Consider the following 13,822-nt stretch of genomic DNA (forward strand, 5'->3'; position numbering starts at 1 on the left):
GCGACTTCAGCCCCTAGAACGCGATACGCTGAGGAGGGAGGGTAAAGGAGACCCGCTAAAGAAGAAACACACGGAGCACCTACTGAGAGAGCAAATGACCGCTTTGTTTGTGGCCAATTTGCGAGACCCCGTGCGCCGGTTCGTGCTCTCGCGCAAGCTTAGCGATTTTGACCGAGCTGTGGAGGCCGCGTGGGATGAGGAGCGAAATGAGGCGCTAACGGTGAGCACAGAGAGAGTACGCGTCGTCGAGAGAACAGAGCCAAGACCCGAGCTTGCTTTTTTCACAGAGCTGCTAGACTGCTTAGACCACCTGCTAGCGCAGCAGATGGAATGCAAGGATGAAGCGCGGACTCAGCAGCGCCCAATAGTTGGAAACGGGAGACCACCACAAAGCTTCAGGTGCGGCATGAGAGATTTTGAGGAAATGGTGTGCTTCGCTTGCCATAGTCGCGGACACAATGCAAGGCTCTGCACAAACATGCCCCGAGGGGAGCCACAAACTACAGCAGGTAAGACACGTCCCAAGCAAGCGTATGGAGAGGCTCCACATGCTGTAACAAAAAAGTAGGAAGTCCTCCCCAGCCTGAGTACGGTGGAGAGAGAAGAACAAGGAATGGTGAAGTGGCCGTGGTTTATCTTGCCGACGAGGCTTGCCCTATTGTGCGCTGCAAGATAAGTGGGCCACATGATAAATGGCGCATAAATGGCTCGCATGTGACAAAGTAAGGGACCGTGCTGTGGAAATGTTAACCACATTAAACCTTGTGTCGCTCGCCTCTTATGTTAACAAGTCGAAGGTGTCACATTTAGAGGTGATTTTTGCGGCAAAGACGCATCAGCAAGAAATTCCTTTTCTCACCATAATTTTGGAGCTTAAGGTTTGGCGACACGCGGTGTCAGGGTTTCTGCAAAAGCCCCTTGACTCCTCGCCTACTGCAAACTCTTTTGTTCCTCGGAACTCAGGATTAGTGGTTCAGTACTGTCTATATTGAATTCAGGAACATGTTTTGCGTTTAGCTTTGATGTTGAGGATTCATACTACGCCCTTCCCCATGACAAACTCACGACCGCAGTAAAGGAATGCATCACCCAAATGGACAGCGAAGTGCAGTTCATTGGTAGGAACGGGATTTCGTTAGAAAGTTTTTAGAACTACTTTCTTTCTTCTTCAATGCAACGTTTGTGCAGTGGCGCGGAAAATCTTCCTACAGAAACAGTGTGTGCATTGGATCCCGTGTAGCTCCGGTTCTCAGCAGAATTTTTCATGGAAAAGTGGGTGGGGATATCTCCCGAAACCTTAATGGTTTGGCTTTACGAATTTGGAGGTACTTGGACGATTTTTTGGAAAGGCGCATTGTCGGCGTCTTGAAAGTGTTTAACGAGAACTCCATGGGCCTCAAGGGCACATTGGAACTACCTGTGAATAACAAGCTGAAATTTCCGGATATAATGTAACGGTTTAATGAAGAGCATATTTGTTGGGTGAACAAACGAAGGTCAAAAGAGCCTATTTTTAATTTTTCGTCAAGGCACTCAAAACTGGTTGCTCTCTCCCGTTTGCGCTTGGCACTCAAGTCTTGCGTGAATTGCATCGCAGAAGGAGTTTCAACTACAAAGACCTGCCGCCGCTGGGTTTCCGGACTCGGCAATTTCAAGAGCCTGCCAGAAGCTTATTTCCTGGGCAAGGGCTGATTGTTCCAGAAACACAGAGGGTGGCAATCAGGAAAAACGTAGGAGGAAAAAACTGTGGCAATTCCTTATGTGCGTCAGATGAAGCACAACTTAAGGAACCTTCGGCGCAGATTTGACGTCGATTTCCTGTAAACAGCACCGTTGAAAGTGGAACGTGTTTGTGCAGTCGATAAATATAGAGGATGTCATAGGCGTTAGGATAGCCCTATTGTGTGCACAGTTCGTCACAATGCACCTTTCGTGAAATGTATGTGTGGCGTCACCTACGGGGTATATCTTTCATGCGATAAATGTGCATGGCCAATATGGGCGAGGCCTGAACGTTCTTATCATGGAGCATATAATAACTTGTCATCGGACTGCATTCGCCCAGGCATTGCTGAACATTGTGCAGAGTATAGAAGTGAAATTAAGAAGTTGTGTAAAGCGCTGTTCAGAAAGACTAATGTCCTTTACCGGCATCGGGATCAACGCACGAAAGAACTCATGGAAGCGTTTTTTATTTAAAAGAAAAAAAAAGGTATTTGTGTTAACAAACCGCCTATATTGTTATATGACAAAGAGATAGCCTCTTTAGATAATTCGTGATGTGTCACTTTTCGAGGTAGTGACGTGGGTGTGGCTATGTTAGTGTTTTGTTTTTATTCTTTTTGTTCATTCTTGCAGGTTGTGCTTTTATGCCTTGCTCGGCTTTCTCACGCGCCGCGATTTTCGTTGTGTGTGTATATAGAGGTATATCTTTCCCTTCACAATAAAAGCTTAGTTGTGAGACAGCGCTTGTAGCGTCTGAATTTTGTTTTCAGGATGAACTACATCAGTCTCGCCATTCTTCTTCCTGCAGGTGTTATTTACATGCCCCGCTGTATTTCCACTCAGCGCCGCAATCTGCTTCGCTTTAAATATAGAGCACGCGTGCGGGTAGGCCGCGTACACGCGACGAGCACTTCCTCGGGGCTCCTGAATGCGGCGTTCCCTTCGGTGTCTAGAGACTTCTGTAGAACTGTATCGGCAATTAGTGTGAGCGTTGAAGCTACTGATCAAACGAGGTTATGTTGTCACTTAAGAAAATTAAAAACACAAAGACTGCGCTGGAGACGAGCGAACGTGTTACCCCGCGGTATCTGGTACCAGGCGCTACAGGAAAAGCTTTTTCCAAGCCCGTTTATGACCCAACTGCATTCCTCTGCATTAGCTCGTGACTTCGAAGCAATTACTTGTATCACGGTACTCATAGGAGTAACTTTCTGCCCATAGTCCTCGCCATTGCATGACGCTGCCCGATCTGGACCCTCCACCGCAAGAAAGTTCGTGCTTCTGATATGGAGCGTAGCTCACCTGAAATGCGCTCAAACCATTGCGTTGCGAGCGATTCTGTAGCGTCGGAGCGAATCTATTCGAAGGGGTTACAAGAGACACTGGTTTGAGACGATAATTGAGCGCTTCCAGGTCTGCTGGAGGACTGACGTCGTGCACTCAAAACAAGAATAAGCCTATATGGGAGTTAAAAGAGAGCAATTTCTCATCTATGCCACTCCCTTTTAGGAGCAGTATAAGCTGCTGCCCAAGTCCCAGAGTAGATTTCGATTACTAAATATGTATACGGAATGGAGGCTTATTTACACTGCAAAGCATGGTAACTTGATGCCGGTAGGAATTGGAGGAGGAATTTTAAAGCCGCACTGAAGGCCTTCAGGTTTGGAAATATAGGTTGAAACCTCAGTTAAATATGCCTAACTACTACAACCTGCTATGCTTTGAAGAGGAAATGTGTTTTTGTTTTCATGTAAGTATTCTTTATTTTTAGTGGTATTAATCTAGCCCAGGGCTGGGACCGCATAACTTTCCACAAATGGGAGTGCGCTAGAGGACAGATAACTCCCTTCTAACTCCTATGTAGGCTAATTCATGTAGTGAGTGCACGCGCGCCGATGTTGCAGAGGTGCCCAATAGTGTTTGATTTGCGAGGTTTAACGCCCCGAAAATACACGTGGGACATCCAAGAGACGCTGTAGTAGAGGGCAGCGGATTAATTTCTATCATTTGGTGTTCTTTACAAATGGTTTTCCGTAGCCAGCGCAGGTCCAGGCTGATTGCAGAGATATGGGACAGCCATTTCCCCAGTCAGGCTGATGATGATGGGGATCGGTTCTTTACCGTGCGCTTGCATCGCACAGAACACGGACGTCTTTCTCATTTAGCCTCCCCAAAATTTCGGCCTTCACGTCCTGCATCCGACCCGGCGTGTTAATTGGGCCGGAACGCCAAAGTTGCTCAGCCATCGAGGAGCGGTGTGCAGGTAACGCAGCTGCAGCTTGGCGTTGTGGAATCTTCGAAGACAGGATGTTGTCGCCGACTTTCGTTGTTTCTCCTGACAGCTCATTTCCCAGTTAGTGACTTTCTTTCTCTCAAGAGGTGACGCGTCACGCGTTTAATGTGTGCGGACGCAAACGCACACGTTACAAACGGGAAGGCTGGAGGCATAGGCGGCTTTTGCTTCTGGGTGGGTTTGGCAAAGGCGCCCCCTCAGCTGTGTTCCTCCTCACGCGCCGCTGGCTCTCAGCCGCACAAGAGCATGAAAGCAGGAGCTCGCGGCCGCCTTGACGGTCGGAAAACACATTGCATCTGCGGCGCTCCCGCGGCGTCCCTGTTTAAATCCGGGGTACGGCTGTTGCGTTTCTTTGCGGCCGCCCGAACGTGTGCGCGGAACCTGATGGCCGTGTCATGCACATCACGTTTGCGCGCTTGAGGGGCGTGGTTGCGTGCCTTCTAGACGCCGTGGGGGCGAGGGCACACCGGTGCGCGGGTGACCCCAGGACGAAAAAAAAAAAACGAAGGAAAACTGACGTCCATAGCACCGCCGCCGCGTGGCTTCGGACACGCAGGTCTTCCGCCCTTTGTTGCTGCTGTACGTTCCGCTGGCGCGCTGTAGCTGTCGTTTGTCGGGCTGAACGGAACAGCTCCGACCACGCAGGGCGGGGAAAAAGGAAGGTGCATACAGAGCGGCGGATGGAACCCGATTGTTTATGGCAGTCACCGATGACAGCCAGCAGGCAGCCCGAGCGATGCGGCAGTGAAGGCTGCGGACGCTGGAGGGGGGGATGCCCCGCCGTCGCGAGCTGCCACGGGCTGCCAGGCAGGCTGGCAGGCGCGCGGCGGCAATACATCAAGCCGCGCTGTCAGCCGTTCTGCCGACATCAATAAATTCCAGACCGATTCATTTTCAAGAAGGTGGAGTAAGTTGAGCGAGGAGAGGGGGGGGGGGGGGGTGCACAGAGTGTGCGTGTTGTGTGTGCTTGCCACCCGTCATCATCGTCCGTATGCCGCTTTTTTGTCCGCCCACCATAGAGAGCTGGCTGGACGCCTCCGACGTTCTTTCGGCCCTGTCGGGCACGCACGGCGCGCGTGTGTCTCCCTGCGGGCAGAACGTCGCGGAGGCGCTAGGATAAACTCCTGCACAACGCTGATCTCGCTTGCTTAGTGGCTTGTGCGCAGACATCTTTCGTTCTCCGTGAACCGGGGTCGTAAACGCAGCGCTCTGGGCACTGCCTCTCAACCTCTGCCTCGGCTGGCTGGAGCCGTGCGTCTCTACGAAGCAGGCACGATATGTAGCTACTGCATCTACCCCTGTGTATTGGGTGCCAGCGTCGGTGCAATGGCTGTATGCGGAAAGTGCGGTTTTCTAGTTATGCTGCGAACATCCGAAATTGTCACCATCGTCCGCCACGCATGCTTGGATAACGACTCACGCGCGGCCAGAAAGGTAGGTCGGGTTTCCTGCGGATTTGGGATGATGAAATGGGGAAGTAGCTACGAGTGGGGGCGCGACATTGACTGTATGCAAAAGCTGCGTCAGTGCATCAACCCGCTAGTAGTGAGCATCATTTACTGAGGTCAGGAAGTCTGCTTTGTGGCAGGCCTGCTCGCCCGCTCTGCAGCAGACTTGCTGACCCGAAGAGGAGCGGGTTGTGGCATGTTGTAGAAGGACTAGTTCTCACGGTTTAAGATAAGCCGCGCTGCCAATTAGCTTCGACAGCTGGGCGCTGCTGGAATGAATGTTCTCGTTGCTACGTATTTAAATTAATCATGTCGAAAAGTTTGTGGTGATTGCTTGCTTCTGCCGGTCGCAAAAGGGCGCCAGGGGAAACTTATAAGAATGAGTAAGGTTCCCGTTAGAAGTATGTTGGAGGCAGTGCACGTTCATTGACCTTTTTTTTTTGTCTGGAATTTCTGTGAGTACCTATAGATAGCCTTTGACTTTCGGTACATGAATCGGCTCAGAACAAAGCGAATTCATGACACGCCTACAGTACTTTGCATATCGCCGCTGAATTCGACCAGCGCTGACCCACGGGTCGATTGTCAGTTATGAAACGATGAAGGCATTTTCTGCCTTCGTGGAATAATACGAAAAAAAAGATGTTGTGAGAAGCGCACTTACCAGGTGGTTCCAAGCGTGCCTTCGCACGCGTGCAATGATTGCGAATAGATGTTCGCGTTTGTAGGTTACTTTTTCTGTGTGTTCTTTGTATTATGCTGAGCTATTCTCACGATGGTCTTGTCGTGGTGCTAACTCAAAAAGCCGATATAGGTTCCCAACACTGAAAAATATCGCCTTATCAAATGCATGCATCCGCACTCGCTGATCCGTGTTTTGGGAGGGCTATTCTTCCAGCCATCGCACCAATATACAGATCACGTATGCGTCCCTAGAGGCATATATAGCTGCCTAAGGACACCCTGGCTTATCTGGGATGAACCAGGGGCTGTATTCTGTAACGATCGCTTTCCTTTCTGTTCCATTTGATCCTATGTCATTGGTCGCTGCTCCCATATCTTTAGGGTCTTCGAGCAGATGTCATGATGGTGGTGACAGATGCCTGTGGTGCCGTCTGCTTCCATAAACACGTCTCGAGCCCATGTCACACTTTCCGACCGGCGCTGACGCCCACGAGTGATTACGAACGACGACGCGTTCGACCGCTTGACACGCCTGAAGAGCTTTATCGCCGCTAATTCAGTCCCGGCAAAGAAACTGGGCGTCGTTTGGGCGCAGAATTGGCGCAGCGTGGTCCGTGTGACTCAGCCCAACTGGCTGTGGCGACGCGAGGTTGTCTGTGCCTGTGATTCGCAGTTCACTTTCCTAACTGGTGTTGCGTTCGTCACATTGACGTCATGACCATATTTAATAGAATGGGTAGTTCAGATTACGGCCCCGGATGGGCTCCCCATCTGCGTCCACGCAGCATCAGCTGCGGCTGCCTGCCTTACGAGAACACCTACACAAGAACAGCTACGGCGCGTTCAGCTGTGTGTACACGAACGTTGCTTCACCATTTCGCTCGCGTCACTCACATTGGAGTGTTTGTCTAGGAGCAAAACTGTCTGAAATCCAGTGCCCATGATCACGTGCGACAGCATGCGGGAATCAAAATGTTCCGAGAATGTCACCCTCCGTCAAAACATGGGCTGATTGTGTGGGCAGCATTGAGTTTATAGGCCCTGTAGAGACGCCTGGTGGTTTGCTGCAGATGATGAGGGGTGCATGTTCGCGCCTAACCAGACGTCGAGAGTCAGTAGTTGGTTGTTTTCCAGAGGTTAAAAAAAATCAGGGCCTATTCCTTCCCTCGCTCGTTTCTTTCTCTTGCTGCGCGCCGTTGCTTGTCTCCTCTGCTAGTTTCCTGCTAGTCCCAGACACGGCTAGTGGATGAGCCCTGAACTCAAGCACCAGACTATGTGTCGGATTTCAGTTGCTGATATTTCCCTTCGCAGACGACGCCTATAATCATGTTTCTGCGAAAGCCTGCTCGGCTATTTCTGACAGGCATGGCGCACTGCGTGATCAACAATCATCACTCAGGAAAAGTTCTCATCAAGACGAAAAACTCTCCTGGTGATTTAAAGTTGCCGCTGATATTTGCAAATTCTCCATCTCCGCCTGGTCGTATGCCGTCCCTTGCGCTCAAATTCTGTGCATGCCCCTTTCTTCCTGCTAATTTCAGTACAACCAACTTGCGTTTCTTCCGTAATCTAGTTCCTCTTTTTCTGCGTCTCGATGTTAAACCTATCATTTTTAATATCATGAGTCGCTGTGCTCTCCTCCGTCTCAGGACAACTTCTCTGTCTTAGCCGACAAACTTTGGCCTTATGAGCTAATCTTGTTCTCACTTTAATATGTGATTCTTTTGAGCGTGTGTTCGTCACTTGGGCACTGTTTGCTACGTACACTAACTCAGTTTTATGGTATCAATGTCCTTCTCCTGGTCTGAATCTGCTATAACTGCGCGGCCTCGACATACTCCCTCGCTGCTTCCATGTCAGTACCAACCATTCACTTCTGCTTTTCTGGCGTAGTGTTGAGTGTCACCTTGTGGCTTTCTATATTTATTTTTCAAGCGTAATCCTATGCTTTTCCTTTTGGGATCTGCAATCAACTGCTATAGCTCATCACCTGGTTTACTTAGGTGAAAATGCAATCAGCATATTTGTTCCCTTTTCGCCCTTATTCTCTGTTCTTCCCAATTTGTCATTGGGAACGGAGAGATTGTGTTCCTGCGAGAAACGTCCCCGATAGGTATTTTTTTCACTTCTCATGAATCTCAGTGGTTGCTGTGCAGTATGTGGGCGTTCACCAATACTCGTATATTTGCTGCTAACTTTCCTAAACGCTAGTATTGCACAGTACAAGCACGACTGTTTTCACCAAGTTTAGAAATGTTTGTTCTGCTATGGATGCCCAATATTCCTCACATTTTCTGGCATTGCTGAGGACGTGATCGATTCTGACACATCGCAGAGGAAAAGAACGGCGTTTCTTCGGTTGACAGGAGTAAAGCGTTGCACTCATCCTGTAACAATTATTTTTTTTTGTCGAAACCTTGGAGCGGGTCTGCACCTCGTATCTTTGAAGTTACCTCTCTTGCATGAGTTAGTGCCATTTTATCAATTTTCTTCGCCGCCAGTCAACCAGAGACAATTAGACGTTGCGTACACTAGGTCATAGGCTTTCCAGACACAGTGCACACACCATCTCTAAGACGATCAGTAGTCGCTTGACCTACACCGGCAGCTTCCCTCTACTATGACTTGTGAGGCCTTGCTTGATTCTTTATCAACGCCAGCTAGAATTTCTGCCGCCGCAGCGTCATCATTTATAGGACGTCCGGCCTGGTTGGATTGGCTATATACACTTAAATATAGAACACCTCTGCTACTTTAATTTATTCATACCTATTGGCGGGACTGCCGCCTTAATATTTCATCATATATCAGTAACGATGCTTACGTAAAGGCGACCATTAGCGCATCGCATAAACTTTCCACTGCATCGAACCATGGAGGAAAGAAAACATTGGAGAGGAGGCCCCAGCAGCTACCGTAGCGACGCTGCAGAAAGCGTGCCGGAAGTTGTGGGCTTTTATTTCGCACAACGACGTAGTCATGACAACGCCTACTTCACCAAGGTCGGATGACTGAGGCGGGAGAGGTTTTCCGCAGTAGCTTAAACCACGAGCTCCTCGGTGCATACTCTGGTGTTGATATATCAAAGGAGACGCTATTCACTCCCGGCTTTCTGACTGGTGGCGACCTGGCATGGCGGAGCCCCACTTGCGGCCTCAAAAAATTCGACCTAATGAGCCTCTTCTAAACGGCTTGTTTCCTTAACTCTTGTATAGAGGGTTCAACCCTTGGGCGGCTCATGAACCCATCACGTCGTAGGAACAGCTGGCGCGCATTCACTCCTCACTATCTGCGGCACGAGGGGCCGCCACCTTCAACTGTAAAATGATGCGTTACGCGTAAACGGTGGCACGTCGCGTTTGTTGTAGGCAGTACACTAACCCATTCAAGTCGATGCACCTAAGCAGTGCCTATATTTGCGGATGTCGCTCACTTTCCGCTCACAGATGACCCACCTCGGAGGCGAGGCACAATGAGCATTGCATTCTACTATTCAGCAAGTTGGGAGTCCTATCTCAGCCACAGCAGCACAATTGATTTGCACAACGAATGCAATAGCGCCCGTGTGCACTGTGATGGCAGTGCATATTAAAAAACCCCACAAGGTCGAAATTATTGCGGAGCCCTCCATTACGGCGTACCTCATAGCTGCTACCTCGGCCTTTGCAAATGAAAAAATATTAGTTATTGCTAATATAATGTTCAGAGTTATGCTTATTTTTTTATGCAGCCTTTGGCCTTCATGTTTTCTCATTTCTCGGTCACATTCCCTGATCCTCTGGAGAGCTTTTCATTTTCCGCCTTGCTTACTTTTCCTCTTACTTCAGATAGAGACTTATTCTCGTCATTCGTTATGCTGACACTGCCCTCGTTTTTCTCGGTTAAAGCGTTGAATTTTTTAACTCACTCTACCAAGGGGAGGCTTTACTACTCAGCTCTAGTTCACAGATCTAACTAGAAGCCATCCGGCTGGCCGAAGCCACACGAAGAACCAAGACCTTTTGGCCGTCGCCTAGAAGTGGAGCCAAGAAACATCCCTTTGTTTTCGACGATCATAGTTTTGCAATCCAAGCCAAAAATCCCCACCAATAGGCTTGGACTCACCGGGATGGTGGATAACGGCTCCCATTTATTCAATTTAGTGTCCGTCAAAAAAAGGGCTGCGCTCCCCACCAAGTGAGAAGTTTCCAGTGGACCAATCACTCGTGGCACCCATGTTTTCGATGAATATAGTGCAAGAAATGCAGGCAGGACCGCCTCATTCTCCCCTAGATATCACTGTATAGCCATGTCAGTAGCAGCGTTTCGACGTGTACAGCTGCAATCGCATTCCTGCATTCCAGTCGATTAAAGTGGCTATATGCGTAACTAACGTGGAGGTTTAATCATTCCTTTCTCGGCGTCCTTTATCAGATTATGAGCCTCTGCTGAGACCTTGTGAGAACTGAGCTTGTCGCGGGTACCTCGAGAGCTTCAATGTAATCACGCAGAATTTGACTGGCACGTGTTCATCAACGCCGGTGTAATCGAGTGGGATCCACTAAGTATACATGTAGCGAGGCTCGTATTTTGCCTTGAAAGTACCGCAAATTTCGCACAAATCAGGTTGGGTTATTATGGAATGTTGTGTTGAATTTCCGGGAATTTTGGTAATTTCGACAACCTCTCCGTTTCATTAAGGAATCATGCAACAAATTGATCATTGCGAACAAAGAACTGCCAGTACGCGTGCCTCTTAACAAAGCTCGTGCCTTCAGTTGAGGTAATGGCGGCAGTCGCGCTGGTGAAAGCCTGACTGCGCAATATTTCACTCCGTCCCAGGCTACTCACGCGCGCAAAAGCCATGTTGTTCTGACTTAAATTATCGCAGCCTTTAGTCACAACGACGCCAACCGTGGCCGGGTACAGAAGGCCATGTTCGTCAAATGCAACTTACAGAGTGCACCCTAGCGCCAGTCTGATTTCGCCATTATCATAAGCCCTCGCTTACTACAAATCGCGCAAGCACCACCAGCAGGCAAATAACGCTTTACGCGTACCGCCGTGCTTGTGCCTTGAGATGTAGCCAGGGCATGATATATAGCATTTCTTCACTTCCACGTAAATGGTGCTGTGTCATACATGAAAGCGCCGATTCAGTTGTGATTCTGTGAACTTCATCTAAAGCATCCTTCACTCTTTGCTTGTTTGCTGACAGCAAAAGCAAACAGGGGAGTTATGATACCTGGGTTCTTGCGAACTAACAAAAGGCACGACACCTGGAAATCCTGACTTTTATAACCGTCAATTTACACCATCAAAGCTCAACGGCACTATGCGACGTAGGTGCATTCCGCCGTCTATGTAGTCTCGACATGCATAAGCCATTAAGGAAAGAAAAGACTGAATTATTTTTCATTCCTGGCATGAAACAGGGCTTCAAAGCTATAACTTCACAGGTCCCAGGTGCAATCTCACGTGATAGCATAATTCACAGGTCGTTTATAACCTTTGTGTGCATCCTTTTGAGAGGATAATGTATCATAGCGCCTCCCTGCTCATTTTCGATATGGCCACTTTTCGTCCCTTTATTTCCCTTGGTCCAGCGCAGCGTAGTCAGCCGGACGTAAGTCTCGTTAGTCTCATTGATTTCCGATATCTATTTTTATCTCCTTCCCTTTCAGGTTGTCCGCTTAGAGTGAAAAAAAGAAATCCAAGGTGACAGTAGTCCATACACATTTCTTTTACAGTGCTAGACATCCTTGGTCTTCGTACAGGGCGAGCATTTCGCGCTTGTCTCTTCAACCCTGCACAGAAAAAAACGCGGCAATATCGCGGCCTACATATCCACATACGAGCGCTGCCAGTGGAGGCGCAGCGCGTGTTTCGCGCTAAGAGGACATTTCCGGTAACAGCACCGCTCGTGTCGCCCAGCCAGATGTTTTCTATATCGAAGCGAAAAACAGCTGCGCGAGACACCTGCGATGCAGGCCGTAGAGCAGCGCTGCTCCGTAGCTCTGACAGTACGACGGGGCGCGGACGGCCTTATTTCTTTGTGGCAGCTACAGATCCGCATTCAAATTGGACCCTTCTTGTTCGGCGAAGATAAACAGACGCAAGCTTTCGTAATTAGCACCAAGCCTCCTATCTCTGCCTTTAGAGGTGCTCTGGTTTTCTGTTCGTTCCGTCCTCGCCGATGATGCGCCAAGTTTGGTTCTGACACGTTCATCTTCGAAACTGCGTGTAAAAACAGGACAGAGCGAGGGACAAACACGCAAGCGCAGATCTGTTCTGTATTTTCGCTCAGTTTCCACGATGTACGTAACGCACTAACTAGCCTGCCAGAAAACACTTGGTGCTGAAAGCCGGTTGATGGCGCCGCGGTCCTGAATTTACACTACCTTCTCGCAGTACGCACCATGACCCATCTGTTAACGTAGATGCATGCATGCTGCTTCGTGCCCGGATGGCTATAAAAATATCTGCGCTGTACCAACGCGCCTCCACGAAAGTACCCGGTGCTATAAGCATATGTCTGCTCAGTACAGCTTTGTTCAAAACAACATGAATGTTCCCTTCCTGACGCGTCTTGTACGGAGACGGCACAAGCATGCAAACCACATTTAGCGCGCCGTTCGACGGCGTAGATTGCCCTCTCGGATGGTTTAGCGCTCACTACTACCACAAGTTTCAAGGCAACGGAAGATCATGCCCGTCGGTATACGTTCACAGCCTGGGTGTCATTATCGGTGGTACCAACTGCTTAGGTATGGCTCTCAGTCGCTGCTGTAACGTGGACTTTATCGTCAAAATAGGTTATAGAACGTCGTATCTCCGCGAGATTCGGACGCGGAGGCAGCAGCAGGTCGCTTACAGGCGGGCGGAATATACACAAGGCCTCTAGAGTGCCTAACGCGCCGCATGTTAGGTTTCCCCTACACAGCAGCCTGCGGGCCATCATGCATAGAGTCACTCGGCGCCCCGAATTGCACAGTCGATTGACGGAGTAGTTGCAGACAGGGGGCTCCGCGCTTTGCGGCTTTCCTCCTGGGTGGGGCCCCAACGCAACCGCCAGGCGCATAAAGAACCGCCCCAGGGGCGTTGCCTTGACGAACAATCAGAGATAAACAGCGGTGCCGCCGCTGGACGGGGTGGCGCACGCACCGGCTGGACGGGGTAGAGAGACTATTTCTTTATTTTCCATACTGCAGGCCCCTCTACGAGGCCCTAGCAGGTAGGCAAGCACAACTTTCACCTTGAAAGAAACGCTACATCATAAGAACAAGGAAATATTACATGGCGGCACAAACACGTGCCTAAATAAGTCAGAAAACATTAATAAGTTGAAATGCCTAACTCGGGATAGAAAATGTACAAATGGCTCTTCAATAAGTTATAAGTGAGAAATAATGAAACACTGTTAATAGAGTACAACATGCACGCCACAAAAAAGGCTCTAAATGCGCCCGAAACCATATCAGGTCCGCACATGGCAACAGCAGTACAAAATATATGCAAACACTCGAACCCTACAAGACAAGCCAGGATGACAAAGATGCTCATGCAGTGTTTAACCTGGGAAAAAGGGAGGCAAATTTGAACGTAAGCCCGGTATTGGCATGAATAATCTGAGCCTGTGGTTCATGACAGCGCGTTACTATGCATGCTATAACGATTGCCTCCATCGTTGCAG

General features: G+C 49.3%; 1 long non-coding RNA gene across 6 annotated transcripts in view; it reads left to right on the plus strand.

Annotated features, from left to right (window-relative positions):
• The first annotated feature begins 5,032 nt into the window (after positions 1-5,032).
• LOC149356766 (uncharacterized) overlaps positions 5,033-13,822 on the plus strand; it is a 198,019-nt gene continuing 189,229 nt past the window's right edge. For all 6 annotated transcript variants that reach the window (XR_016291682.1, XR_016291681.1, XR_016291684.1 and 3 more), the window contains exon 1: positions 5,033-5,452. This is a non-coding gene — a long non-coding RNA (uncharacterized LOC149356766). The remainder of the gene's footprint in view (positions 5,453-13,822) is intronic.

Source organism: Amblyomma mixtum, chromosome 3 (genome assembly GCF_055824585.1).
Source record: "Amblyomma mixtum isolate Tamu chromosome 3, ASM5582458v1, whole genome shotgun sequence".
Lineage (NCBI taxonomy): Eukaryota > Metazoa > Arthropoda > Arachnida > Ixodida > Ixodidae > Amblyomma > Amblyomma mixtum.